Below are 27,786 nucleotides of genomic sequence, written 5' to 3'. Positions count from 1 at the left end.
GAGAAAAACTCACACCCAGGGAGTAATCTAGGAACAGCGCGTCATTGCATCAAAATAGACTCTTTGCCACACAAGCTTGGACAGTCCCACTCACAGAGTGCATTGCCCCAGATTGTGAGATATTTGAAACAGAATGTGTCCCTATTGCCTTCTGAGGTTCCTGCTAATTAATATTCAAAAGACTCAAAGAGGAAAAATGGATACCTAAATCATACATATGTATATGCCTTTTAAGCGTTATTATAAAGGCAAAATAACCCCTTACTTGGTTAAAATCCAACTTGAGTCAACATACAAAGGTGACTGCACTGTAATCCTAGACATATCTGCATTATGTAGGCATGTTACTGCGCCACCAGAATCTCTCAATAGTAATTATTATGCCAAGCACCCTGTTGGCACAATTACACTAAAGCTCTAATTAGTAGCAGTAAGATTAGAACCCCTACATGTTAAATCTGTAGAAGCAACGCTGAGTGAAGGATTTAAAACAGTTTCAAAACATTGTATTGTCTTTATTACAGTCTTTATACTTCAGTAAAGAAGGGTTTTCTATAAAATGCACTTAAAATAATCTGGTCCTGTCACTAAAAATAGGAAAGATAAGGTAATTGCAGTCAAACCTAGTGAGTCGGCTTGCTACCTAGGTGCATTAAATCGAAAATGACAAATCTAGTGAACTCCAGTAGGAGATACATACTTCCTCCCTGCTGGACGCATTGGTATTTTTCCAACCATCAGCCAGAGGAGGGAACAGGGACCGTACTTGTCATGGGCCTGGCTTTTTCGTTACCTCCAGAGAAGGCAGGCAGGAGGCAGGCGAGTTGCCTCGGAAGCGATCTTCCTCACCCACCTGATTTCAACCCTAGGAGATTTACCTGTCTCCCGGCTATAACGCAAGCGTGGAGTTGAAACACAGGACTGCTTCCCTCTTCCTGAGCCGCCAGGTGTACCAGGCCGTTTAGTTACCTGCAGGGGGTGAAGCCAGAAGTCTGGGTTCCGGAGCTGAGGCTTCCCAGTGAAGGGATGTTCGTGAGCCCTCACAGTAGAGATCTCAGACAAACTGACAACAGGATTGGGGGGTGGTGAGACCCTGCAGCACCCACCTGAGCACTTAAGTAAGACAAACTGGCCATGGTTAGCGTCACAACTCAAGGAGGGGAGAAAAGGAGTGAGAGTTCCTAAATGCCAGTGCAGCTGTGTTTGCATAGGAGAATCTTCGGATTAAACTTTCCCTGGAAACTGAGGAGTTACAACTTCAGGAAATGTTTTAAGGAGAAAATTTAGAAGCTCAACGTGGGGGATGGGGGGGGAACAAAGTCATTTCATCTGCCTGGTAGTTTCCCATTCCCTATTGCCTACTCCACCACCTTCCAGAAACAATTGTCTGTTGATCCTTGGCAAACATAGAAATTGCGGAATGCCCTACTGAGGCAGGCAGAGTCCTCTCTGTGCCCTGTCTCATATCCACTGGCTCAACCCGTTACCCACAAAGTACCTGCTCCTGTCAGCCTATCAAGTTCTGTAGTGGAAAAACAAGAGTTCTGGGCACAGGAAGGTATAAGGATGGTCATGGGATCTAGGAGTAAATTAGGTTTATGTTGACATATTTTTAATACAAGGGGTTTTCAAAAATTTTGTGGAAAAAAGGGAATGACAGTGAAAGTTTATTTTGGTGCAAAAACTTTTTCAAAAGTCAGGCATCATTTTCTCATCGTATGCATTTTCAATCAACTCTTTGAAGACGCCACACATAAACCCACTTCAGCTCTCCTGTGGCTAGAACGTGGCCTTCCTAGTGTGCGTATGTAACATTAAAAACAGTTATTCTGGAGCAATCCCTCCATAAACATCTAGAGAATAGATAAATGTTTGAAAAATTTGCCTGGGCTTCTCCATCGAAGCAGATGCATTGTTTATTTCGCTTCTGAAAGGCTAAACTAAACAATTCGGCCATCTTTGGGATGAACGTAGGAGACGGAACTTCCAAAATGTTACTGTAATTCCACATTAGCGTCACTAAACGGCGGTTATTCCCCTCCTCCAACAAATTTCCCATAATTACAGTGATGCTTAGTGAGGGTATATTTGTATCCCACACATATATAGACTTTAGAATGTGTAGCCTGAGAGCTGTAAAACTGTCTCCAAGAACGTACAGTGATAAGAGGGCAGAAGTCAGAGGACGACCTCTGAATCTTAGTAATTGTGTAGATTCAGCTGCACGTGATATCTAGAAGTGCTATTTACTGTAAAATTGAAGACCGGGAGAGTATGATCGTGTCTGGTTTCTATATTTTAGGTTGACTTTCCTTTCATAGCCCCAGACTGAAGGAAGTAAAAACATCCCTCTGCCTTCCAGGTTATCTCATTGTTGTCATAATTCCTTTATTTATATGCATGTATGTTTTATCTACAAAAGATATCCACATGAGAGCTGATCTTTCTGCAACCGTTACAGAACTATTAAATGTATATTAGTATGGTCATTTTTATTTAATGGAAACAAATAACAGTTAATCTTATTGGAAGGGTTAAGTGGGTTTACTTGGTAAAGGGCAAATCCCTTTGGAAGCTTTTTTTTTTTTTTTTTTTTTTAAAGAATAGCTGTAGTTGCTGACAGATGGTCTTTGTCTGAATGTAGCTGAGGACAGATACAGTTTCTTTTTACACATTTATGAAAGTTGTAGATATAGATGCTTGGTAATATGCTGTGGCCTAGGACAAAGAACAATCTTGGTGGACAGAGAGGATTAGATTTCAGATCAGTGACAGATGGCTGGCTTGGCAGAGTCAGATAAAATTAAAAGGGGGGAGGTGGATAAAAAGAAACCACTTTCTATGTAAAAGTTGCATCTCTTAAGACAATGACAGCATGCAATATCCAGCTTCCTTCCCAACCTAGTGTTCGGTTTACCTGGATTTAAATTTCCCCTTCAAATACGCATACTATTTTTACTTTTGCAGGAGAGATGAGATTATTCATTGTTGATCAGGTTTACCAGAAGGAAACTAAGGAACAAAATAATTAGCAATTTGCTTTTCAACGTGGCCTGCAAAGAGTACTTCCATTTACAGAATTACACAGGATATTTGCATGTGGATCCTTATCCATACTATTCCTCCCAGTTGGAGCAGATTTTTATAAGCCCAGTGGTAAAATCCACATTTTTGCTTACTCCATATGCACCATTTAAACTTATAACATCACTATAACCTTCGTCAAATAACCATACAACATATTTAGTGTTAATTTGTCACCCTGAAATTATTCATCGGTGTCTTGAGTAAGTCTGATAATATTTATGGGTTATGCCATTCCATGTTTTCTGGCAATGCAGTTTGCTAGATTTCATAGATTTACTGTGTCTGCTTTTTTATGACTGACATAGCAATAACCAGATTGCAAAGATATTTATGTTGTTTGTGGCTTAGCAAGATAATTAAAGGATATAAATTAATCAAGTGCAATTAATTAGAAACTTTATGTTCGCAGCAGTCCTTCTTTGCATGTATAATTTATATTTATTGATTTCCTGGCTTTCATTAGCCTATGAGATAACAGCAAAAATGCATTAGAGAAGAAAATGTACAATTAGCGTGAGAGTGAACCTTGGCATAATGGATAGATCAGCACATGTTTGGGGCAAATATAAAGCTTTGTTAACTGTCATAAGCAGTTACAATTGATGAGTGGTATTTCACTACATATCTTTCAGCTGATTAACGGCGTTTTTAAAGAGTCCCCTTAATGGGAAGCTGATAGGCTGGCTAAATTTACATTTTAATCAGAGTATTTATGATGGAGGCAGCCCTAGAAATTCATTGGTAGAGGGCAAGGGATGTTCCCTGAGGAATTGGGGTAGAGAGTATGTCCACTCAACTATTCTTTCTCTCAGTATTTGTCCAAAAGTGTCCCTGTAGGGGAGGGGCAAGGACATACATGGCTTCTTCATAACTGGCCACTGATTAATCTCCAGAAGAAAGGGACAGATGCAGAAGATGCCAGGGAAAAGTGAGTGCTGATCTCACTCCATGTCTTCTGTCCCTGGATGTCAAATGCCAGCCCCATGGGTGACAACAGTGTCTCCCAAGCATCATCCTCAAGGGCTCCTTGTAAGGACGGACAGATATCTTGGCTCAAGGAAGGACAACACTACTTGAATCTGCTTTGCCTGTTTCCTAGCTGGTTTGGGACCCAACCCAACAAACCAAGGAGACCACACAAGAGGCCATTCTCAGGTCTAGAAGAGCATCCATGCATGCCTATTGCTTGACAGCTACCATTTTAAACCTAGAAGTAGGAACCACTCCTGAATTGTAAGCCATTAAGATTCTGACTTTTTTTTTTATCATCATAATCTTCTTTATATTACATTAGGTTACATATAACTTTACAGTGTATTACATTGCTTTTTCAAAAGGGAAGGCCATGCATGTCAGTCAATACAGAGACATTAATCTCCCTGCTTCAACATTCAATATCTTTTCTATGATTTTTCCCAATTATTATTATTATTATTCTAATTATTTTTTAAAACAGTCTATCACTATTTCTCATTTTGCTTATAAAAAGACTTTACCCATCATGAAATACTTCTCAGACCAATCCAGTTGAGAATACTATACATGTCATCATCAACAGGTAATAAGCCATATCTGCTTCTCACTAATGTCCTGTCTCTCTATTGTTCTCTTGCTATCTTTCTCTATCCTCTTCTCTTCACCTCCCCCATTCCACACTGTCCTATTCTCGTTAAGTACCTTCACTGCTTTTATGTCCTCCAATTTTTCACTCTCTACCATAGAGTGCGGATAGTCGGTATATATTGAATGGATACATACAATATCTTTCTTTCATAGCCTGGCTTACTTCACTCAGCAATAGATCCTCCATATCTGACAAGATTCTGGCTTTTTTGAGCAGAACAGGAGGAAGGCTGTGGAACACTCAGGAAAATGTGTGTGTATATATATATATTTTTTTTTTCTCTCCAAAAGGACCAAAAGGTAGATGCTCACAGAGTCATCCCATTTTCCTTCAAATAGGAGACTTGAAATTTCCTGCACTGGAATTCCCCAGAGAAGACTGAAGTGCAGTCTTCCATTACCCTTCTGAGCAATTTCACATCCAGGAGTCTTCAAGAAGGGACAAAAGCTCTCATAACTTTATGGCTGTTTCCATATCATGGAGTCTGCTGGGGCAGGTTGGGTCTTTTTGCTTATTAAAAGAACCTCTCTAAGATGGTGTCATGGGTAGCATACAACAAAAACACCTCAAGACTGGACAATTAGTGGGGCCACATGGTGGGATTCCTGTCTGGGTGGGGAAGTGGCCTTTAATGGGCATCTCTGCAGGAGGGCACCTATTTCTTGTCATTCCCACATGGAGATGGGACAATAGGGCTGGACAGCCGTGTTATATGTTCCGTGGTGATTCCCAACATGGTCTTTCTACTAAAGAATGTCAGGAGGCCCTCTGGAAAGAAAAACAAAAGAGCATCCCCCCAAGGGGGCTCATTCCTGATTCAGAGACAAGCCAGAGAGATCTTCAGTTTAGTTCAGAATTAAGTTGAACAGAGACTGGGGGCCTGGTCTTTTCTCTAGCAGGGACAAAAGCTGTCATCTTGAGTCTTGCTAAACGTCTTTTCCTCTTCCTCTTGTTTTGGCTTCTGTGCAGTCTGAGGATTCAGACCCTCCTCCCTTACTTCCTGGCGGCATCTTATAGGTGTGGATTGAATATTGACAGTGTCTCTCTGTGTATGTCCTTGCCCTGGGGCAATTAGGTTTGAATTATGTACACCAAAGCAAGGCTGCAAATAAGGAATTACTTTTTACTTATCTCAGTGAAAAGCAGCCTTTATTAGACCCTAAAAAGAAGAAATGAGCAAATATGAGATTAATATAAATGAAGGAGGATACAGTTTCTGTTTTATGTGCTGATAAGCCTCTTTTTTCCTTTTCATACTAATTATTATTATCATTATTAGTATTATTTTACCCCTCAATTGCCTTAGGATGTTATCCAAGAGGAAGATCCTTATCGGCTGGTGAAAGCTCCACAGTATTATTTATTTCATGTAATAAAATGTATGTAATGATCATGATTAATGTTTGTTTATTATTGTATCATTGTGTTTTCCTTCCAGTCTCAGTGTGATACTGGTTTAATTAAACTTGGGAGAGGGGTGGGTGTGGGTTGGGTGACAGTCTTCAGAACTTCATACAATAATGGAGTCTGCGTTTGGTTGCATTCATGCCTCGATTAAGATGAAGATGTCCCCATAAATGACTGCTTCTGTTTGTTCTTTTAAAGGAAAGTTCATTCTCCATCCTTTATTGTGTAATTTACAGATAAATTTGTTGTGCCTCAGACCAAATGCTTTTATGTACAGAAATTGCAATGACAATAGAAATTATGGTAATTGAAGAGTACTCTAGTTTAGGTTTTCCTCTGATCACATGAAATGATCATCAGCATCTTCCATGGCCATAATCATGCCCTAGATTCCAAATTATTTTTTATTAGTTTGTTATCCAGCTTAACTGTTCAGGAAAGAAAAGGGCTAAGAGTGAATAGCAAAATATTTTCTCTGCTGGTTGATTATTTCCCCTAAGGAAATATGAGATAGATATAGGATTTTTTTGTTTTTTGTTTGTTTGTTTGTTTTGCATTCCTGATGCATCCCAAATCAGTTTGCAAAGGCTCCTATTACATAAATTCTTTATCTCCTGGGGAAAAATCAAGTGTGGATCTGAAATGGAAGCCATATAGCTTTGAAATAACATTTTAAAAAGTTTTTGAAGTTGAGTTCAGATCTGTGTTACTTACTAAGATTTATACCATTTTACAGTTTACAAAGCATGCCAATCTCCGCTATCTTGTTTTAGCATTATAACCTTTGACGGATTCTGGGCATAACATTTTTTTTATATAGTGTACATATCATGGTATGACACATATACTGCTATGTAGCATACATATCATACTATGATATGTACTGTAATGCTATGTCTATTTTTTTACATAGCATGTATATATGACATACATATAATGCTATGTTTATTTTTCTGCAACTTTTTTTTTCTTTTCAACAATAAATTACCAGTATCTTTCTTTTCAGTATGTAAAAATTTTGGTTTAGTTAGAGACATTTAGAATGCCTTCATGTTTTCCTTATTATATACAATGTTAAGTTAGTAGGCTTATAGGTAGACATGTATATGTATATATATACACATGTATGTATATATCTTCATACACAGAATCTTCAGAAAGTTCATGAAAAATGCATGTTATAGGAAAGACTATGTACAGATTTAATTTTTTGCCCCCAAATAAACTTGTACATATATTCCATTTTCCATGAACTTTATGAAGCCCCCTCATGCAGAACGTGTGTGTGCATGTGTGTAATTATATGTGTGTGTTTGAGAGAGAGAGAATGAGAAAGGGAGAAAAGAATGTTTTGGATCAGATTAGACATCATTTGCATTTTGACACAGCCTGCCAAATAGCTCTCAGTGGAGAGTGTACCAGTTTAGATCCTGTGTGACAATATAGAGAGGTTTTATTTTCCCTCTCTTCTTCTAGGTCTTCTATATAATATAAGTCTTTACATGTTGACCAGTTTTAAAGAAAAATAATGTTATTGTCATTTAGTTTGTGTTTCCCAGTTAGTAATGAATAGTAGAACATCCTCTTGGAAGTTCATTAATCACTTGGGCCAGTCAAATAGCATGATGGTTAAAGCAGCTGGATTCACATGGCGACTTTGCAGTTCAGGTCCTGGATGTGATGGCTTGAGAAACATATGCCAGGCACATGTGCATGCATGCCCTAAATCCTGAGAAGAGAAAGAAGGAAAAGGGATTTGGGAATGGCCATACCCTCTAGGGAGTGATTTCTCACTTTCCCCTTCTCTCTTTGCATCTGTCTGGTAGGTGCACATGCCCTCTAGCAAATAAAGTAACAAACAAAAAACAAAGTTCATTACTTAGTCATATTTCTTTTTCATAGAATTGTCTATTAATATTGTTTTCGAATGTTAATCTTTGGTTGTGTATTATTTTAGTATTAATTGATCTTGTTACTATTGACTCTTTGTTGATTAAACACATTACATCTCAGTCTTTTATTTAAGTTATAATTTTATTCACGAGGCTCTATACAGGTTATTTTTTTCTTTGAAAGTTGCGGTGTAGTCAAATCATGGGAATATTATGATGAAAGGAAATTGAGAAGAAGTGACTTGCCCAAATTTATTGGGAAAACAAAGATTTGAACTCATAGGTGTTCTTTTCACAACCCCATACCATTTCTTTGTGGATGCTGACCTACAAAGTAATTGTAAATTACAAAATTCCCATTGCAATTCTGGGCCTTTCAGCCTCCCTTCAGTCATCTTCAACTCTCTTTCCCACTCTCTTTGAAGGAAGGTCCAAGACCCATTCTTCCATACTTAGCTCCAATCACACACCTATGACGTTTCCCAGATTCTCTCAGGGCAGCCTTGTGTTCTGCTGTGCTATGTGGTGATATGTACCTCTAGGGTAGTATCTATTAAAGTCTACTTTGTGAGGCAGGTATTTATGCTGTGGCTCCCTCCTGCCCTAGAGAGTGAAGTTCCACAAGTTAAGGGGATACGGTAGATTAATTGCATTAATAGACTGATCTCCTTTTCTATCTGTGTCTTGGCAATGTGCTCTTCACATTGAGAATGGTGTTTATTCCTTTACTCCTTGCATCTGGAGTAGCCTTCTCACTTGCTCTGGCCAATAGAATGCAGCAGAGCCTTCTCTGCCTTAAGAAGTCTTTCATATGGGCCCTGACACTGGTGTAACAGTAAAATGCAACATTTTGCAAGGCAATCCCACATGAGAAAGTTCCGGGTTAAAGTCCGAAGACCTCCCTGAGTACTCTGGGCACCCATTTGTCTATAATAATATGGGGCTGGCTGGTGATTTGGGGTGGATTTTATCAGGACCATTTAGGAGTGCTTTTCTCTCTTTCTTTCCTCTCTCTTTCTACCTCTCTTGCTCATGAAAGAAATAAATAAAATAAACTTAAAGAAAGAAAACTAGAGGTCTTACATGACTCTGTTCTTGGTACAGTCTTGGTACCCTACCCTTGATACCATGTGAACGAACAAGCCCAGGTTTCCCTGTTGAAGGATGAGATACCACATAGAGGAGAATCTTTCCAGGGGAGACCATCAGTCAGTCCTTATCTTATCTACCAAGTGACTGCAGACACATGAGAAATTCCAGCTGAAATCTGCTGAGCCTAACCTAGAAAGCAGAAACTCCCCGCCAACTATACAGTTCAGAGCTAAGTAAATGTTTATTGTTTAAGCCACATTTAGGTGCTTTGTTACACAACAATAGATAACTAACAATAGGCCTTTCTGAAGCACATTTAACATGGTGTTATTCTTTTTTTCCCCCCCTTTGGAGAGGTTTTTGCTATAGGGCACGTGCACTCACCAGAAAGACAGAGAGACAAAGAGACAGAAAGCAAGAAATCACCCCCTAGGGGGGATGGCCATGCCACAATCCCTTTTCCTCCATTTTCCTCTCTGGATCTTGGGCACATACACACATACAGCTGGTATGAGTTTAAGCCACCGTGTCCGGGACTCGAATCACAGTCGACTACATGGAAGTTCAACAATATAGCCCATTAAGCTAATTGCTGGTCCTGGTGTTATTCTTTTTTTAATTGCCAGAGTGTGTGTGTGCTCTCTAGGAGAGATGGTGAACAGGAGGTGTGAAGCACCGTCCCCACCCCAAGGTGGTATGGATATGCTGCAATCCCTTCTCCATTTCTCCATCCTGTCAAAATTTCGGGCATACATGTATACAAGTCAGGTGTGTTTTTCAAGGTGCAGGTGTCTGTATTTGAATTGCAGTTGGCCATTTGAGATCTAGGCTCCTTAACCTCTAGGCTAAGAGGATGGCTCAAGCATGATCTTATTAAACACAACTGTGCAGTAGTGCCCATGTCTTACTTATTTTTGAATTCTGGGCACATGGTCTCGCACTTTATATTGGACATAGTAGGTGTAAGTAACTGTTGAATTCAGTTTCCTCATTTACAAATTAGAATATGAATATTCAAAGGCATTCATTTGGTAGAAACCTATTATTTCTCAAAAGGAGGCAAAGTTTGACCATATTCATAACATAGGGAAATTTGAAATAAACAAAAAAGATCACAGGGTGTCTCAAGTATAATATACTGTTTAGAAGACATCTATCAGGCCAGCCCCATAGCCTAGTGGTTAAGAGAGCCAGATTCCTTAAAGCCAACTCCGGTTTGAATTCCTGACCCACTGGCTTCAAAAACATTCTAGATGTGTGTGTGTGTGTGTGTGTGTGTGTGTGTGTGTGCCCCAAAACCTACAGGATGGAGAAATGGAGGAAAAGGGATTGTGGTATGACCATGCCCCATCGGTGGGAAGTAGGATGTGACACTTCTTCCCTCTCCCTTGTGCACTCTGGCAGTTAGAGAGAGAGAGAGGGAGAGAGAGAGAGTCACTTGGGTTATCTGAGCACAGTATTTCCTCGACTCTGAGCTATTTTATAGCTCTGTAAGTTGTAGAGAAAACTGATGGCAAAACAGTTGATCCTTGTCCCTGAAGATATGAAGAGTTTCTCCCAGTGGAGAAAGAAATACCTCATCCCCAGCACACCATCATCATCACCCACATGGAAAATCCAGTTTTTCATCCATTTGGAAGTTCATTTCAGTATTCCTGCACTATATGGGATTGCTTTTGGCTTGTCTGATGTAACTATTCGTCTGGTTCCTTTGTTTAATTAGGAATTATATAAAACCTCTGACATCTTTTTATTTTATATTGTTAAAAGAATCATGATTTTACTTTTGAAAATTATATTTTAACCATTTGAGAGATCCTTCCAGATGCCTAATGGATCCACCCAGTAAGAGTTGATTAAACATCATTGCCAAAGACGAGCCCGCAAGAGCTGTTAACGACGGTTCACGTCATTTCTTAACTCCCAACCTGAATCCAGTGCATCTGAAATGGCAAGAGTACTTTGCTGACTCTTGCCTTTTCATTTTCATTTCCTTCTCTGCTAACTTTGTGTTCTGCTTTTGCTTTTGGTTTGTCTATATCTGATAAGTTATCTCCCATTGATAGCAACGATGATAGGAAATAGAGTTTTATGGTTAGACCATTTGGTAATCTCTGTACATGGATCAATGCTTTATGGAGATCTAGTCTCTATCAGGTGAAAGATGACAGAATCAGGGCCAGTGGATGGCATGAGGGTTAAGGGTGCTGGACTCCCACATGGCTGACTGTGGTTCGAGTCCTGGACCTGGCAGCTTGCTTTCTCACTTTCCCTCTCTCTCTCTCTCTCACTCTGTCCCTCTTCAGTCAAATTAAAATACATAAAAATAAATAAAGTTCAATAAAATAATTTTAGAAGAAGAAAAGAAGAAAGATGACAGAATCTAGCTTATTAGTTTCATTGTTTGTTTATCTGTTTATTTCTTTCAAATTCAAATCACGTAAAAATTTTGAGCCCATTAGGAATGAGAACAGCTCCTTGAGAGATCATGAGTTTTTGTGTTCTGTGTTTTCTCTGGATTTGTGGCTAAAATTTTAGGATTAAAGCTCCAAGTTTTCTGTGTTTCTCTGTGTCTCCATATCTGTAATTCAGAAAAGACTTTACCTCTCAATGTATGAGTATTTAATGTTTTCATATCACCTGAGGAAAATAATAAATTAGATTGTAAAATGCCTTAAATTAAAGGGGCTCTGTTATGATTGATTTATAGAGATCAGTATGCACTTGTATAAAGTAAATACTTCTAAAATTCCCAGAACATAAGAAAACTGAGTTTCTAAAATAGTAAATGGTCTATGCTTTAAAGTACTATATTCTTATAGAAACTAGCTAGGAAATGCTTTCATAATTAAAGTTCATATAATTAAGATAAATCATTGGTAAACAAGATTAGATTAAGTTTGGTTTAATAAAAGCTACTTTAGGGCCAGCCAGTGGCATGATGGTTAAGGTGGCTAGATCTCACTTGGCTGACAGCACAGTTCAAGTCCCAGACGTGGTGACTTGAAAAACTATGCCAGGTACACTTGTGTGTGTGCTCAAAACTCTGAGTGGGAAATGGAGAAGGGATTATGGCAGGTCCCTATGAGAGGTCCCATCCCCTATGAGAGGTGCTTTCTCACTTTCCCTCTCTGTCTCTCTCTCTTTCTCAAACATGTGTCTTATAGCAAATTAAAACAAAATAAAACAAAACACTGCTATCTCTTAGTTTTCAGAGCCAATTATAATGCAAAAAGTTTTGTATTATACTTGAGTATGTTTTCTTAAGCTTTATGCTGCTTTAATAATCAGGCAAGGTTTGTTTTCAATGTTTAAAGTTATAAAAAATGTAAACATACGTTCATGTTTAACAAAATGAAATCATTATCCTCACAAATGCTTTCAACAGTAATTTTATTCTGTAGGATGCCATTTTGAAACAAAATGCAAGATCTTCGGGCAACTTCAACCTGGGAATGATTATCAGAGTCAATGGATAACTACCCTATTGATGTAGGTAGGTCATTTCTAAGTTACATTATGAAAATATTAATTGTGAAGCATAATTTCAAGCTTAGTTGTTTTTGCTTTCCTTTTTATTTTGACACGCCACAGAGACACTATTCGGGCTAAGTTAATGAATGAGTTTATTTTTGTCACTTAAGGAAGAAGTATGAGGAATATGAGTGGTTGCTTAACGTCAGTGTGTACCAAACAGCTGTCAATCATTTACTCTTCTGTTTTCTCTATGAAATGGGAGTTAGCTACTTTGGTTTTACTTAATGCAAATATTTGTGATTACAGTAAGAGCAATAGTAGCTGAGAGATATAAGAGTTCACATGCTCCAGGTCTTCAAAGGTTTTCCAAAATTCTATTTTGTCCTAAAATCATATTTCTACTTTGCTTGTGTCTAGCTCCAAATCATTTTACCCTTTTAGCACCTTTTTAGATCTCTTTTATAAGTTATAGTTACTGACACTATATTAGTCATGAAAATTGAGAACATTTAAAATATTTGCTTATAGATTCATTCAAAGATGGCGGAGTGCTTTGTGTGTTAATAACATTTTAATGTAAATTTTATTTATCTTAATTTATACTACCTGAGTCTAAAAAGTCAGTGAAATGTGCTAAAATCTTTGCAAAGTTTTGCAGAATTGTGATGGGCATGTTTTCTTGGTTTACTGACTTTACCTACAACATAGGTTATTCTTTCAATGTGTGATCTGCCTAAAGAACAAAGATTCTGTGTCTTTCCTGAGTAATTTTCTGTGCTTTATTCTGAGTAAGTCCTTGTTCAATTAATAAAACAAAGATTCCTCACTTACGGAAGAGTGAAAGGTTCTTTACAGTCATGTCATCCACTGTGTTTACCTTGTAATGTTTTCGTTTCCCTTATTAAGTGGATCAGCAAGGATGATGTCTCAGGCATCTGTGATCATATAATAATCAAGTGTTCAAATATTCTTTGACAACTTTTTTATTTCCTTGCCAAAATCATATCCTAAACATAAAAAACTAACATAAAATCTTCAAGTTCTCTTTTGCACCTAAATACATTGAGATTTCTCAGAAACTCTCTGGAACAATCACAAAGATGTGTTCTTTCACTCATGCAGTGGAAGTTACTGGAAATACTGGGCTGTCAGAAAAGTCATGATGCATTTTTGCATATAAAAAATACATCATAACTTTTCTGACAATCCAGTAATTAGGTTTATCTGAAACACTGCTATTGGAGAATTGTGAAGGGAAGTTTATTAAATCAGAACAGCCCCTCAGCTTCCTATAGATTAAATATATGTAAGTGAAATGTTACTAATAAACATATCCTATTATACATACATACACATACATGTATGTTTTGTGATTATTAAATGCTAGAGTTCAATATAAAAATTATGTTGAGCAATATAAAAATTATGTTGAGCATTTTGAAAATAAGCTGAATCACTGTCCATAAAGGCAATCTTTTGTATCGGTGCTATTATTTTGTTTTTTTGTTTTGCTTGACACAGGAACAACCAAATTTCCTTGTCAGTTGCCTTATTCTTATGATAAACCCTCATCAGAACCTTCACTTTTGAAAACTGTAAGTGATAAACATTATTTTAAGTCACCCTTGTCTACAGATTGTTATTCTGTTTTGTAAAGATTGATTACTTAGCCAGTCTAGGAAAGGATGAGTCAGTGAGAACTGATTCTGGATTTTGGATGGAAAGAGAAATTTCTTTCTGCTGGATTTAATGAAAGATTAGACTATAAGCCCATTCATGCTGTTGGCTCTTGTCAGTGCATGGGTTCTCTTTTAGCTTTTTTTTTTCCTCTCTGAGGCGTGCCTGAATGCCTGAAGCTCTGCAGTTCACCCCAGGTTAGGGTTCATGTCTTCTCCAAAGAAGACATGGTCACACGTGACTAAATGAGCATCATTCTCAAGTATAACATTCCAGGCAAGGCTTGGAAAAATTCCATAGGTTAGCAGGTTAGTTCTCAGAGCTTGGAAAAGGACTATACCAGGTACTTCAAACTACTGAAACTTCCATGACTAGACTCTTGGGTGCAGGCATCTGATGTACTGCTTAGACACCTCTCAGACCATTCCAGTGGAGCAAGTCAGGGTTTTTAGAACCATTTTAGTTGAGGAACACATTGCTTCATGAGACTGCTAACCTATGGAATTTTCCCAAGCCTTGTCTGGAATGTTATACTTGAGAATGATGCCCATTTAGTCACGTGTGACCACTTCTGAGGAAATAACTAAGATTGGATTTATGGAACCAATACTTAGAAAGCCATCCAAGAAAACTGGCGGCCTTGTTTTGGTTAATAGAGTCCTACCCTTACGGAAGGCCACTTCCTTATAGACTGGGAACTTTGGGATACATTGGGAAGAGAAATTTATCAGAGTTTACAGGTACTGCAGGTAAGATCTGGTAGAGAAAGATTTTTGGGGCTTGGCTTCCTAGCCTCAGGATAACAAATAATAGAGGCTTTTCACAGTGCAATTTAATATTTCATGTGGAAACTTCCAGTAAAGCAAACTTAAGAGAATCTGTGTGGCAAATTAATACTCTTGCTGCACCTCTGTAAGTAATCAGGCCCGAGTTAATGAGACCAGACTTATTTTGTGATTGAAAGTAACCTTTCTTTGAAGGGAGCATATAAGGAAATTTGGAATAAGCATAAAAGATTGCTGGGTATCTCACATGGAAAATTACATATTGTGTGGACAGCCCCTTCCAGGTTTTCTGATACTAGTCCTCAGTGAATTTGAATTTGTTTTTCAAAGGTTTTGCCATAGGATATGTGTGCTTACCAGAAAGGAGTAAGGCAATAAAAGGGAAAGTGAGAAATAATCTCCCAGAGAAGATGGCCATGCCACAGTCTCTTCTTCTCCCATCTCTTCCTGGAATTTTGGGCACACACGCACACGTGCACAGTGTGATTTTCAAGTTGCCAGGTCTGAGATTCGAACTGTGGCCAACCATGTAGGAGTTCAGCACCTTAACCACTATGCCACCTGCTGCCCCCCAATGCCTTTGAATTATAAGGTATAAAAAACTGGTGGTAATGCGGATGATCCTTTCTGTGCAAATGCAACTGCATTCTGTCTTGTGAGAGAACAATCCTCCCTCGGTAGAGAAAGGTCGTTTTGCATCTATTTGCAAATTTATTTCTATGCTCCCAGTCTAAAACTGTAGCCATTCTTTGGATTCTTCTTTGAACTGGTTGTGACATCTGTATTGTTCTCTCATTTTGTTTAATGACTTAAATACAAATTTTGACATGTATTCATTGCATGTCTGTACGATTTCACCTTTTTCTTTTTTTTCTGAAATGATCTTCTAACAGTAGATAGATAGTAAGCTGTAACCATGCTGTTTGATGTCTGTACCTGGGGAGGCGTTTTTACTATGAAGGTTATGTGGGACAAATTCCTTCTCTCCTGGTTTTGTCTACCTAGGATCCTCTTTTCCATCTTTTAATAACAGGAAAAGTACTCCTTCCCAAATTTCAGTTTCTGTTTCTAGTGTTGTTGAAAATATATCCACATCTAGACATGGGCATGAGACCTAGATTTGGCTAAAGTGCCACATTTTCCCTTTCCACTATGATTGGGTAAGGGATAATAATATGACCAAGCCAGTCAAGGCTGAGTCAGACTTGATTCTGGATTTTGGATGGAAAGAGAAATTTCTTTCAGCTGGATTTAATGAAAAAATAGACTATAAGCCTATTCATGCTGGTGGCTCCTATTATTGCATGGGAAAACCTAGCCTAAAATGTAGACACACAGAGGAAAATGGAGTCAAAGGAAGAGCCCTGATTACTTTCATTTCCATGAAGCTAATTCATGTGATCTAACACATGCTATTTTAAAGCCAAAGAGGGGCCTGTTTTCACATCAACATGGTAGCAAAAAGGCTATTATATTTATTACTAATGATAATATTATTACTTTTTCAATAAATATGCCAGAAGAAAAATTTCTCCTTTAAAACAACATTCCAAAACTGAATCTTACTGGTTTTGACTTGCCTGGCTCAAAGCAAATGGCCAACCCTTTGGAGTTGAAGGTGAATGTTCAGTAGGGTATAACTGCAGTAGAGTGCTTTGGAAACTCATGCAGAAATCATTTCTTGGCCAGCATCATGCCCACCTTAATCCATTAAAGTCCTGACGTGGAAATCTCTGGTATTAAACCAAAAGATCCCGCTGCTGCCATTTTTAGTTGCAGACATACAGAGACCTTGAGACTTGATGCATCGTCAGTCCCTTAGGAGGATGGACCAAGCCCCATGATTAACAAAGGCAGTTTTACCATGGATTTTACTCCAAAGCTAAATTCTAAATCAGAATCACAGAGTTATAAATATTTGATGTTAATGCAGGTCCTCTTTAATTGCACTGTAAAAATGGTTGGAAATTGTAAACAGACAGGAAGCAAAGTAGAAGGTGGGCTTGGAAATCTGGACTACCTAGGCCTACATTATGGCTAATAAACAGGACTGTAGAGTGTTGAAAGATGATTCCCTCTTCAGTGTTTTTGCTGAAAGATGACAGAGAAAATTATATTTGACAATGTCCTCCATAATTTTGCATGCATAACTTATGTGTAAGACACAGTAACTTACATATGATTTTTTTTCTAATGCTTACATTAAGTAATTATTGACCAGTTTGAGGATAACTGTATTTGTTGAGTCACTTACCAAACATGTTTTGTGCATCTGTAATTAAGGACCATGTAGTCCTGTGTGTGTGTGTATGTCAGTGTGTTGGGAGAGGATGTAAAAAAGTTTAATTGTCACTAATTTTATTATAGCTTTATCTATAAGAAGTTATCTTTCAAGCAGCACATTTTAACCTGTGGTATGTAGAATTCAGTAAAGGAACTCAGTAATATTGAATTCAGTAAGGGATTCTGTTAAGCTTCTTAAAATGATATCCTGGACATTTTAAGTACATATAATGGGATCTCCAAAAGAATTCATGGGATATGCATATTATGAAAAAACATTATGCATGGATTTCAAAAATTTTTACACTTTTGTACTTCAGTTGTGTATCCACACAATTGTTGAAGTCCCTTCTTATGAGATGAAGAAATATGAATCCATTATACGTATATATGTGTTTTCTAGTCTCCTCAGGGTCCAAATAATCTCCTCAGATATGTGACTGGCAGTGTAGTATACTTGCTTACAGCACAAGCATGTGAGTAATGTGTTAGAAAGTTATGATGTCACTAGGCGATAGGAAGTTTTCAGCTCTATTATAATTTCATGGGCCACTGTTGTATATGTGGGCTGTACCTCTTGTTTAACTAGAAATGGACATTGATGACTTACAAGTCTGTCTTCCCATAACATTATAAAGTCTTCGATAATAGAAGCACATCTTATCCATCACTATGACTCTAGGGCTTAACATAGGGCTGGCAGAGTCTGAACACAAACATTTATAGACATAAGAGGGGGCTTCAAAAAGTCATGGACCCAGGGCCAGCAGGTGATATGGCAGTTAAAGGCACTGGACTCCCATATAGCTGACCACAGTTTGAGTCCTGGACCAGGCAGGACTCACTCCCCCAGCCCCAATTTCTCTTTTTACTACATGCCCTGTAGCAAGTTGAAAAATAATAAATAAATGAAATTAAATAAATGATTCTTTTTAAAAATTCATGGACAAATGGAATTAAAATACAAATTTATTTGGGTGCAACAGATTTTGAAAGCTATTTGCATAATTTTTTTCATTATGTGAATTTTTCCATGAACTTTTTTGAAAAGCATGTGTATGTGATATAAAGACCTTACTCAAACTTCATTACAGCTCCAGAGGACCCATCCCACCTCAGGTTATCATGTAGCTTGGTGGTTCCTAAACCTTAGTTTGCGTCAGCATCACCTGAAGAGTTTTTCAAAACACACATTGCAGGGTCCCAGCTCCACAGTTTCTGATTCAGTGGGTGCCCAGGTGAGGTGGATGGTGCTGGGCTTGAGGGGCCATAAGTGAAGAACCACTGGTCTAGCTCCTGCTCACTCATACTAGCAATGAAAGGATATATCAATTATGTACAAAATAGAAGTCACAAATATAAATACAGCCACTGAAAGACTTAGGTTGGTCCTAAAGAAGAACTTTTAAGACTTGATATAATGAACCATGATATTATAAAATGTCCTTCTTTGGAGATTTCGAAGATGGAATTACCACTGGATCTTTGGGACCACTTCTAAGAGATGACTCTGATCTCTCCCCATAGTAACCACGCCATCATCCAGCCTCCTGCATCAGCCCTGCTGCACCTCCTACGAAATATGCTCAAGCCTCTGTCCGCCACCAGCTCCCCCTCCTGTATTTGCCATCAGAGAGTTGCCAAGCCCTTGAATGAATTTCTAGAGAAAATAATGAATATAATGAAAAAGGGTTGTATGGTTTTTCTCTAGTTGGTATCTATAACCCACTTCCAAGGGAACTCGGTTCAGATGTAAAATTCTCAGTGGATGTCTGACTTCAAAGGAGAAAAATAATTAAATCTGTCTACAGATGTAAATATGATCATAGACGTGGTCTGCAGGATTTCTGTCTACAGGGCTGTCTTAAAGCACAGTGAAATAAAATATTGCTGTTTGTCTAACGTATGGGCAAAATATTTTAAATAAATAAATGTTTCCTTGAGTCTCAGCTTACAGCACAAGTGGATTTGATGCCCAGCCACTGGGTGAAGAGGTTCATGGAATACATAATGCTGTACTCTGTTTTGATATGATATTGTGGGAAAACTTAGGATCTCTCCTGCAGAATAAAATATTAACTGTTTTGGAAGGGGCAGGGAGATTTCCTGCCAAAATATGTAGCCATCTCCTGTGGAAGTATTTTAGGGACTGGATAGTTTTTCTACTAGATATGTATCGATTTTAATTATAATGTTAAGTAGTTCTCCTACTTTGACTAGACATACTTATTATAAATAAACCCGATTCATCTATGAAATTACACTCTGAATGGCATTTCATAATCCAAAATAAGAATTGTAATTTGGTTTGAATTATCATAATGTGACTATCATCCTAAACATTTTCCAGGCAGCCTCCTTCCTAAATGGATTGTATGGACATTACTGTTCAGTGATTTGAACCCTCTGATCTAGGAAGGTGACCTTGAAAACTTGAAGGGCTCAGTAGCTCAGGATTATAGTCAGACAGCAATCTTTTGGTTGAGAGATTTTTGCTGTAGGGTACATGTCCTTACCAGAGACACAGAGAGAAACAGAAAGTGAGAAATCACCCCCCATGGGGGATGGCCATGCCACAATCCCTTCTCCTCCATTTTCCTCTAGGGATTTTGGTCACATAGCCATGCAAGCCCTGTGTGTTTCAAGCTGCCAGGTCCACGACTCAGCCTTCGGCTATGTGGAATTCCAGTACCTTAACCACTATGCCGCCTGCTGGCCCAGACAGACTGCAATCTTTGGGGTCTAATATGTATGGTTTAAAGATAGCTTTTAACTTTCCCTGGCCCAACCACCTGGAACAAGCCAAACTGCTTTGGTGGACCTCTTTTCCTATTCATCTTCTGGGTATAATACTCTTAATATGTGGTGGAGGTTGGCTGCATGAGTACATGCCCATGTACTCTTGGTTTAGTGCTCATCTGTCACCACCTTGAAATTCTTATTTATTAGGGACCAGCAAATCGCGTAATGGTTGTGTTGCTGGACTCCCACATAGTCTACTGTAGTTCAAGTTCCAGGCCCGGCAACTTAAAACTCACACTGGGCACGTGTGCATGCGTGCTCCAAATCCTCAAAGGATGATGGAAGAGAAGGGATTGTGGCATGGCCATCCCCCACAGCGGGGGTGATTTCTCACTTTCTGTCTCTCCGGTGGGCACATGTGCCCAATAGCAAAAATCTCTCTTAAAAAAAAAAAAAAGGAAATTCTTATTTATTTTGAACATTTGAACAAGGAGTCTTGTATTTTTATTTTGCTCTGAGCCCCACAAATTATGTAGCTGGTCCTAACATGGTGCCGATGAGGTTGAATGTGATATCAAATGTAGGACTCATGGCAATACATAAACATTACCTACCCCCTTTAGCCTGTAGGATGACCCTATAAACTGTCCCCACCAATCCAAAGAACATAGCGTGGTCTTGGCATTTAGCCTCATGTCCTCAGCTTAAATGTCAAGAGTAAGGTGGTGTTCCTAGGATGGAAGACGGTGCTTGGAAGATACACATGGTAAAGAGCCTATTTTTAATTGTATATTCTTCTGTACCATTTAGATGATGTTCCATGTCTATAGATTTTATCTTTCAATATGTATTAAATTTTTAAAAAAGAAACATGAAAAGATATCAGGGTTGATAGTTCTAATCAGGGCTCTCAGATGAATAAACAATTTTGTAGAATATTTATTCTCCATTGCTCATGTAAAAAACATATGGTGACAACAGTAGGTTTTATGTTGGAGAAGGTGTCTCTTGGTGAATTTAGGAATCTTGCTTTCTTCCCCTTTCTCCTTCTGTCTCTTTAAACACATCCTTCACATTGACTAAGTCATTCTTTCTACTCATCTCACCTAAAATTTCAAAGCAAACTGGAAGTGAGTAATCAAAGGTAAGAAAAGATATTTTTTTAAAAAGGTTTATTTTTAAGTGAGAGATTTTTGCTATAGGCCATGTGTACTCACTAGAGAGACAGAGAGAGAGAAAGGGAGAAATCACTACCGAGAGGGATGGTCATGCTGCAATCCCTTCTCCTCCATTCTCCTGTCAGAATTTTGGACACACACACACCTAGCATGAGTTTCAAGCCACCAGGTCTGACACTTGAACTGTGGTGGGCCATGTAGGAGTCCTGCACCTTAACCACCACACCACCTATTAGCCCCAGTGCAGCCATTTCGAAAAATGATTTTCTTAGATTAAATCCTTATGTCATGAAGAATGGTGTTTCCATCTAAACAGAGGTTCTTGAGATTCTGAATGCAGTGAGGATGTGGGAAGTTGGGTTGTACATTACTCCAAGGTCACAGAAATCTGGGCAAAAGCCATGGTTTTGGAGCCAGGAGGTGGCATGATAGGTAAAAGGCTAAATTCCCACATGGTGGACTGGAGTTCTAGTGCTAGACCTGGTGACTTGATAATCATGCTGGGTGCATGCCCAACATCCCAGGAGGATAATAGAGAAGAAGGGATTATGGAGTGACATTTGCATAAGGCTGGCTGGTTTCTAACTTTTCCTCTCACTGACTCTGTCTTTCTCTGGAGAGTGCATGTGCCCTATGACAAAAACCTAAAACAAACAAAAGCAAAAGCCATGGTTTTAACCTGCCTCATTCTCTAGAGTTTCAATAGCCTATAAGTACTGAGCAAAAATATTTGCCCATAAGCAAATTCCACTTCCTCATTTTCTGTACCTTTCAGGACTCTGAGAGCTTGCAAGGCCTAAGAATGTGCTGCAGCAGACCTCACTCGTCTATGGTTATTAACTGTGTCAGTTGCACTTTTCACTTGTAAATTCATTTGCCATGGCACCCTTAGCTTTTTCACTGTTTAAGTTGGTTTTAGGATTTGCGACATATCCCAGGATCAACTAAAATCCCACATTTGGATCCAATTCTCTTGTTCCTTCCATTTCTCTCCTACTCTGCAGAGAGGCTTCAGAGTTTGCTATTTAAATCAAGTTGTGCAGAGATTTTTCCATCCATAACTGTGGATGTCTTAGACTGCACCTGCTAAGGAGCCATTATCTAATCTTGCTGGGAAGTTTACACTCTCTTCAGTAAACCTCTTCATGTTTACCCAGGACCGTGTTTTATGGTGTAAGAGATACTTTGCCTCTGAGTGTTAAAGTCACATTGCACCTGGAATAAAGAAGAGAGTTTTAGGAAGGAAGAACTTGATGAGTTTGCTGAATGCTTTTCATGTGAAATTTCCTATGATTAAACCTCGGATTTTCCCCCACTCCCACCAAGCTTGAGCAATCATTTCTTTTTTTTTTTAAGAATTATTATTATTATTTTAATAATAATTATTATTATTATTTTAGTTTGCTATAGGACATGTGTGCATACCAGAGAGAGACAGAGGGAAAGTGAGAAAGCAAACCATCAGGTCTGGGACTTGAACTGCAGATAGCCATGTGGGAGTCCAGTGCCTTAACAACCACTCCAGCCCCGAACGATCATTTCTTAAAATACCAAGTAGTTTGGATTCTGAACATGAAGATTCTGGGGCACTGATTTACTTGCAGGCTGAGAAGGCCTGGGCCTACTTAACAAAGGTACCAGGAGACTCCACAGAGCTGAGTCACTGAATTGTAACAGGAAAGGATTGTTAAGTTGATACCCAATCCCATCTCAGTATTTGAGGAGCTACGTTTTGAGACAGACTTCAGGGAATCAGAGAAGGGACTACATTTTGTTTAAAGAACTGGCTTGGTTCAAAGGGTAAGTTTGCTATTTGCATCACAGCGTGGAAACTACTTTCATAAATAACCCCATGAGCAGCTTCTCCAGAGCTGGACAGTGGGGTTGGGATAGAGGAACTATTATAGTTTGATGACTATTAAAATATCCAATCTCAAGTGCCTGTAGAAAATATGAATATAGAAGCCTTCCCTTATTTGGGGACATCATTAATTCTGTCAATGCATCAAAACAAAACAAAACAAAAAACAAATCCAGCAATCAAGAAAGAATGAAGAGGCATTGAAACATTAATTCTCAAATTTGGCTGTCAAGCAGGATCTACAAAGGAACTTTTAAAAGAAGTTCTTTAGCAGGTGGTGTGGTGGCTAAGGCTCTGGACTCCCATATGGCTGACTGTTGTTTGAGTCCCAGGCCCAGTGGCTTAAAAATCACTCTGAGCACCTGTGCATACATACCCAAAATCCTGAGAGGAGAATGGAGAAGCTATTGCAGGGTGACCAATTACCCCTGGGAGCGGGTGATTTCTCACTTTCTCTCTTTCTCTCTCTCTCTTTCTCCCATGAGCAGACATACCTTCTGGAAAAAAAAAAAAAACTGAAACTAAACAAAACAAAAACCAATGTCCAGGGATGCCTGACTATTTTTCTCAAAGCCTTCAGGGGTGAGTACTGGACAATAGTAGTTTTTAGAACTCCATAGATAACTTTAACATGCCTCCAGGGTTGAGAATCAATGCTCAGTGGGTTTTTGATGGAAGCTTCCCTTCCTAACTCTTCAGTGAGCACCCAGGTGTGGCATACAGCCCTGATAGAAGCCAGTTCCCCTCACATTGGCCCAGGAGAAAGGTAACAACCCTGGTAGTTTATGATGGCATTTAGTGTTCTGTGACCTGGTGACCACAGAAACTGTGACCCATGCCGAGGAATGTGAAAAAAGTATGAGGTCTCACGGGAGGGAAGGTCTTTTGGAGAATATCTACAAAATGAAGACCTGTAAATCACTGGGATCTAAAAGGGGAAAGAAGTCAGTAATTTAGACATCATATAGTGTCCATTATAAAATGTTTTCCACTCCTCTTAAAAAAAAAAAAAGAGAGAGAGAGAAAGAAAGGAAGAAATACGAGGCAAAGCGCCTGCAGTTCCAGCTTATCCACGTCACTGTCCCTATCTGTATGCTGGGTGGCTACAGGGCTCTACTTTCTGCCTGGAACCCTGGAGGAAGGGAAAGGGAGTGGCAGAGAGGACAGAGGAAAAAGTAATTCTGTGCTATCTATTCATGATCTGTTGAATGTTTCATAGCAAAACAAACCGTTACTTACTTACTTATTTATTTATTTATTTATTTATTTTTGAGACTTTTGCTATAGGGCATATGCACTCGCCAGAGAAACAAAGATAGAAAGCGAGAAATCACCCCACCCCCGGGGGGATGCCAGCCACAATTCCTTCTCCTCCATTTTCCTCTTGGGATTCTGGGCACATACACACATGTGCCCTGGGTGAGTTTTAAGCCACCACCTCTGGGACTCAAACCATGATCGGCTATGTGGGAGTCCAGCTACATAACCATTACACCATCTGCTGGTCCCAGCAAACAAATACTTTTCAAAAATTAACAAATGAAAAAATTCTATACTCAAAATAATGGTTGTTTTTCTTTTTGCTGAGTGATAGTAATAAGAAAAGACAGGCATTTGTTTTTAACACAGCTGGTATTATAAAGTTAGCAAAAAGGATGATTTGATCTTATTTGATCTGCAAAATGCAGTTTGGAAAATCATTTAGGATTTTCATCAAATCTGTGCCCCTGCCTTGGGACTCTCACAGCTGTAGAGAAAGGGTGCATTCCCTTTGTAGCAGGGATTTGAAAACCAGTTAGGGATGGAATAGAAATATCTCTCTTTCCACACCAAAATAGAAATGACTCATTCATCACACTATTGGAATTGTTTTTGCCCCCTTAATCTTCTAAAACTCCATCCTTCCTTTTTTTTGGAGAGGTTTTTGCTATAGGGCACCTGCACTTGTCAGGAAGACAGAGAGAGATAGAGAGACAGAAAGAGAGAAGTCACTCCCCCCCCCAGGGGGGATGGCCACACTGCAATCTCTTTTCCTCCATTCTCCTCTCGGGATCTTGGACACACACGCACATGCACCCAGCGTGAGTTTAAGCCACTGGGTCTGGGACTCGAACTACCGTTAACTACATGGGAATTCAGCGACATAGCCATTACGCCAACTGCTGGTCCCCAAACTCCATCCTTTTGCCTTCCTTCTAGACTCTCTTAAACTCTCTGGTCTTGCCTCTGCAAAACCGAGAGAAAAAAAAAATGTGATGATGAAGTTAGAATTTGGTTCAATCTCTTGAAAACAAAAAGAATGTCTAATAAAAGGAGTAAAGGCTTTAGATGTCACATGCTTCTGTTTTCTCCTCATTCTTGCACTACCTGGAGGACCCAGTATTCCTTTTGGCTCCCACAGTGCTTGTTTTTTTCCAGAGTCCTGACATCCCTACAGACCTACCGTGCTTTCCATTCCTTTAGGCAGAGTCCACTGGATTCTGAATGGCCTAGAGGGCCACACAGACCAGTGTCTCACACTCAAGTCTCTTAGGGATTTCTTACTGGAAAATTCCAATTCCAATCCACCAGAAGCTCAATTAGCAATGCATCTCCATAATATGGCATTGCCTGATCCTTTGAACAGATGCTCTAAAAAATTTCTTTTCCCTCTCCTTAATTTGGGAAGAAGGAGGGGAAAATCTACAGTATTTTCTTCTAACATCAAGTAAATACTTTTTAAAAAATCTACTTCAAAGGGTAATAAATCTACATTCCTCAACCAAATTCTTTGCACAAGCTCTGGAATTCTAAACCTCTTGGGTAGCTGGAATCTGGGGCAATTACACCTAAGGGCCAGACCTGCAGTAATACCCCAAATTACTTTCTGAAGGGGGTGACCAGGGGAGTTCCCATTATTTTAAAGGCAAGACTTCAAACCAAAAGGTTCTCCCTTTATTGATCTGCTTTCATCTCTCTTCATTGCATTTCCTGTTTGTTTTTTCCCTCTCTCTCTTTCTTATTTTTTTTTTCCCTACCCGAGTGGTGAACACCCTCAAACTAGTGATTGGAGACCTTGAAGGTGCTGTTTACAGAGGCTATTAATGCTCTTGTCCTCATTTCCTGTTTTATGGCCAACAAGCCTGACACAAAGCCCTCCTTGGTAGACACTAAAATATGGGAGAGACCCCGCTGTGTTTCTCAGTTTGCAGATAGCTCTGTGTTGTGGACCAGAGGTGCCTGCCCGTTTCTCTGTCTAGCCAGAAAGGTCCCCTTTTGCACTATTTGGAGACGTATTTTAGAATCACTGAATGATTCTGTTCCAACGGGGTCTTCAGATTTACGAGATGCAGAAGTTATTGGCCAGGAATCCACTCTTCTAACAGGACTTGGAGATAGGGCTGAAGAGGCTAGAGAACCCCTGGTATCCTAGGCAAAGTTTGCATGGATGTGTACACAAGTGCTTTCTTCCGGGTAGGAATTCTATGACCTGAAAAGCATACAAACCAATATACAGATACAGAAATAGGAAGAAATCAGTTGTAATAGTTCCCCCCACCCAGTTTAGTACATACAGTGCCTTTTTCCATCATGATTATTATTTGTGATCTATGGTGGGGGGGTGGAGAGCTTCAATAATTCTTGGAAAAACAGAATTAAAGTATGAGTTTATTTTGGTGCAAAAAAATTGAAATCCTACACTTGGAAAGTGCCAGGCGTCCTGGTCTGGTTGTTAAGGGTTCAAGATCCCACATGGCCAATTGTACGGTTTGAATCCTGATCCCAGCGGCTTGAAAAGCACATGTATGTGCCCCAAATCCCAATAAGATGAAGAAATGGAAAAGAAGAGATTACAGTGTGACCCTGCCCCACTGGGAGGATTCTTTCTCTTCCCTTCTCTGTTTCTCCTGCTCTCTGGCAAATGCACCTGCCCTCAGACAAATTAAAATAAATAAATAAACCTTAAAGATATTTTGAGAGAGAATCCACATTCATATAACTCTTATTACAATGTATTGTTATCATTGTTATATTTTGTTTATTTATTTATTTTAATTTGCCAGAGAGTATGCGTGCTCATTGCAGAGACAGAGACAGAGAGAGAGAGAAGGACAGGAACAAAGGACCCCTTTCCTCCCAAAGGGGATAGTCATGCCACAATCCCTTCTTTATTTCTCCTTTTGAGATTTTGAGCATGCAGGCACAGTATGTTTGCAAGTCACTGGGTCCAGGATTTGAACTGTCCAGTTGGCCTTGTGAGATCTAGTTGCCTTAACCACTATGCCACTGGCTGACCCTGTTTTCCTATTGTGCCTGACTTAAAAATTAAAGTTTATCAAAGGCCTGCATGTATAAGGAAAAGCATGGTGTATATAATGTGCAATACTACTCTTTGTTTCAGGCATCCACAGAGGGTCTAAGGACATTTCCTCCACAGATAAAGGGGGTCTACTGTACAGTGATGTGAAGGTGAAGAAGATGGAGTATACTTACACATGCAACATACTTCCAGGAATGCATCCAAATTCTGGAGGGGGGATATCCAAAAACAAATATTCTAGTAAAAGAAATCTAACTGTGACATAGGCACCTCAGTTGTTCAGGTTTTATCAGTAATCCTAGGTCATTACAAGTGAAGCATAGCTAATTGGTTCTAGGTCACCGGTGATTCCTATGTGGCTGCATCTTCATGTCTTTCTTC

General features: G+C 39.1%; 1 long non-coding RNA gene across 1 annotated transcript in view; it reads left to right on the top strand.

The window, feature by feature from the left end:
• The window catches only part of LOC102492855 (uncharacterized), a 144,472-nt gene that overhangs the window by 6,173 nt on the left and 110,513 nt on the right, over positions 1–27,786 (top strand). Inside the window, exons 2-3 of the long non-coding RNA XR_335460.1 lie at positions 12,507–12,598; positions 14,101–14,174. This is a non-coding gene — a long non-coding RNA (uncharacterized LOC102492855). The remainder of the gene's footprint in view (positions 1–12,506; positions 12,599–14,100; positions 14,175–27,786) is intronic.

The sequence above is a fragment of the Tupaia chinensis genome, unplaced genomic scaffold (assembly GCF_000334495.1).
Source record: "Tupaia chinensis unplaced genomic scaffold, TupChi_1.0 Scaffold000422_1, whole genome shotgun sequence".
Taxonomy (NCBI): domain Eukaryota; kingdom Metazoa; phylum Chordata; class Mammalia; order Scandentia; family Tupaiidae; genus Tupaia; species Tupaia belangeri.
Note: the sequence above shows the minus strand (reverse complement) of the source record. Positions and strands in the feature narration are given on the sequence as shown.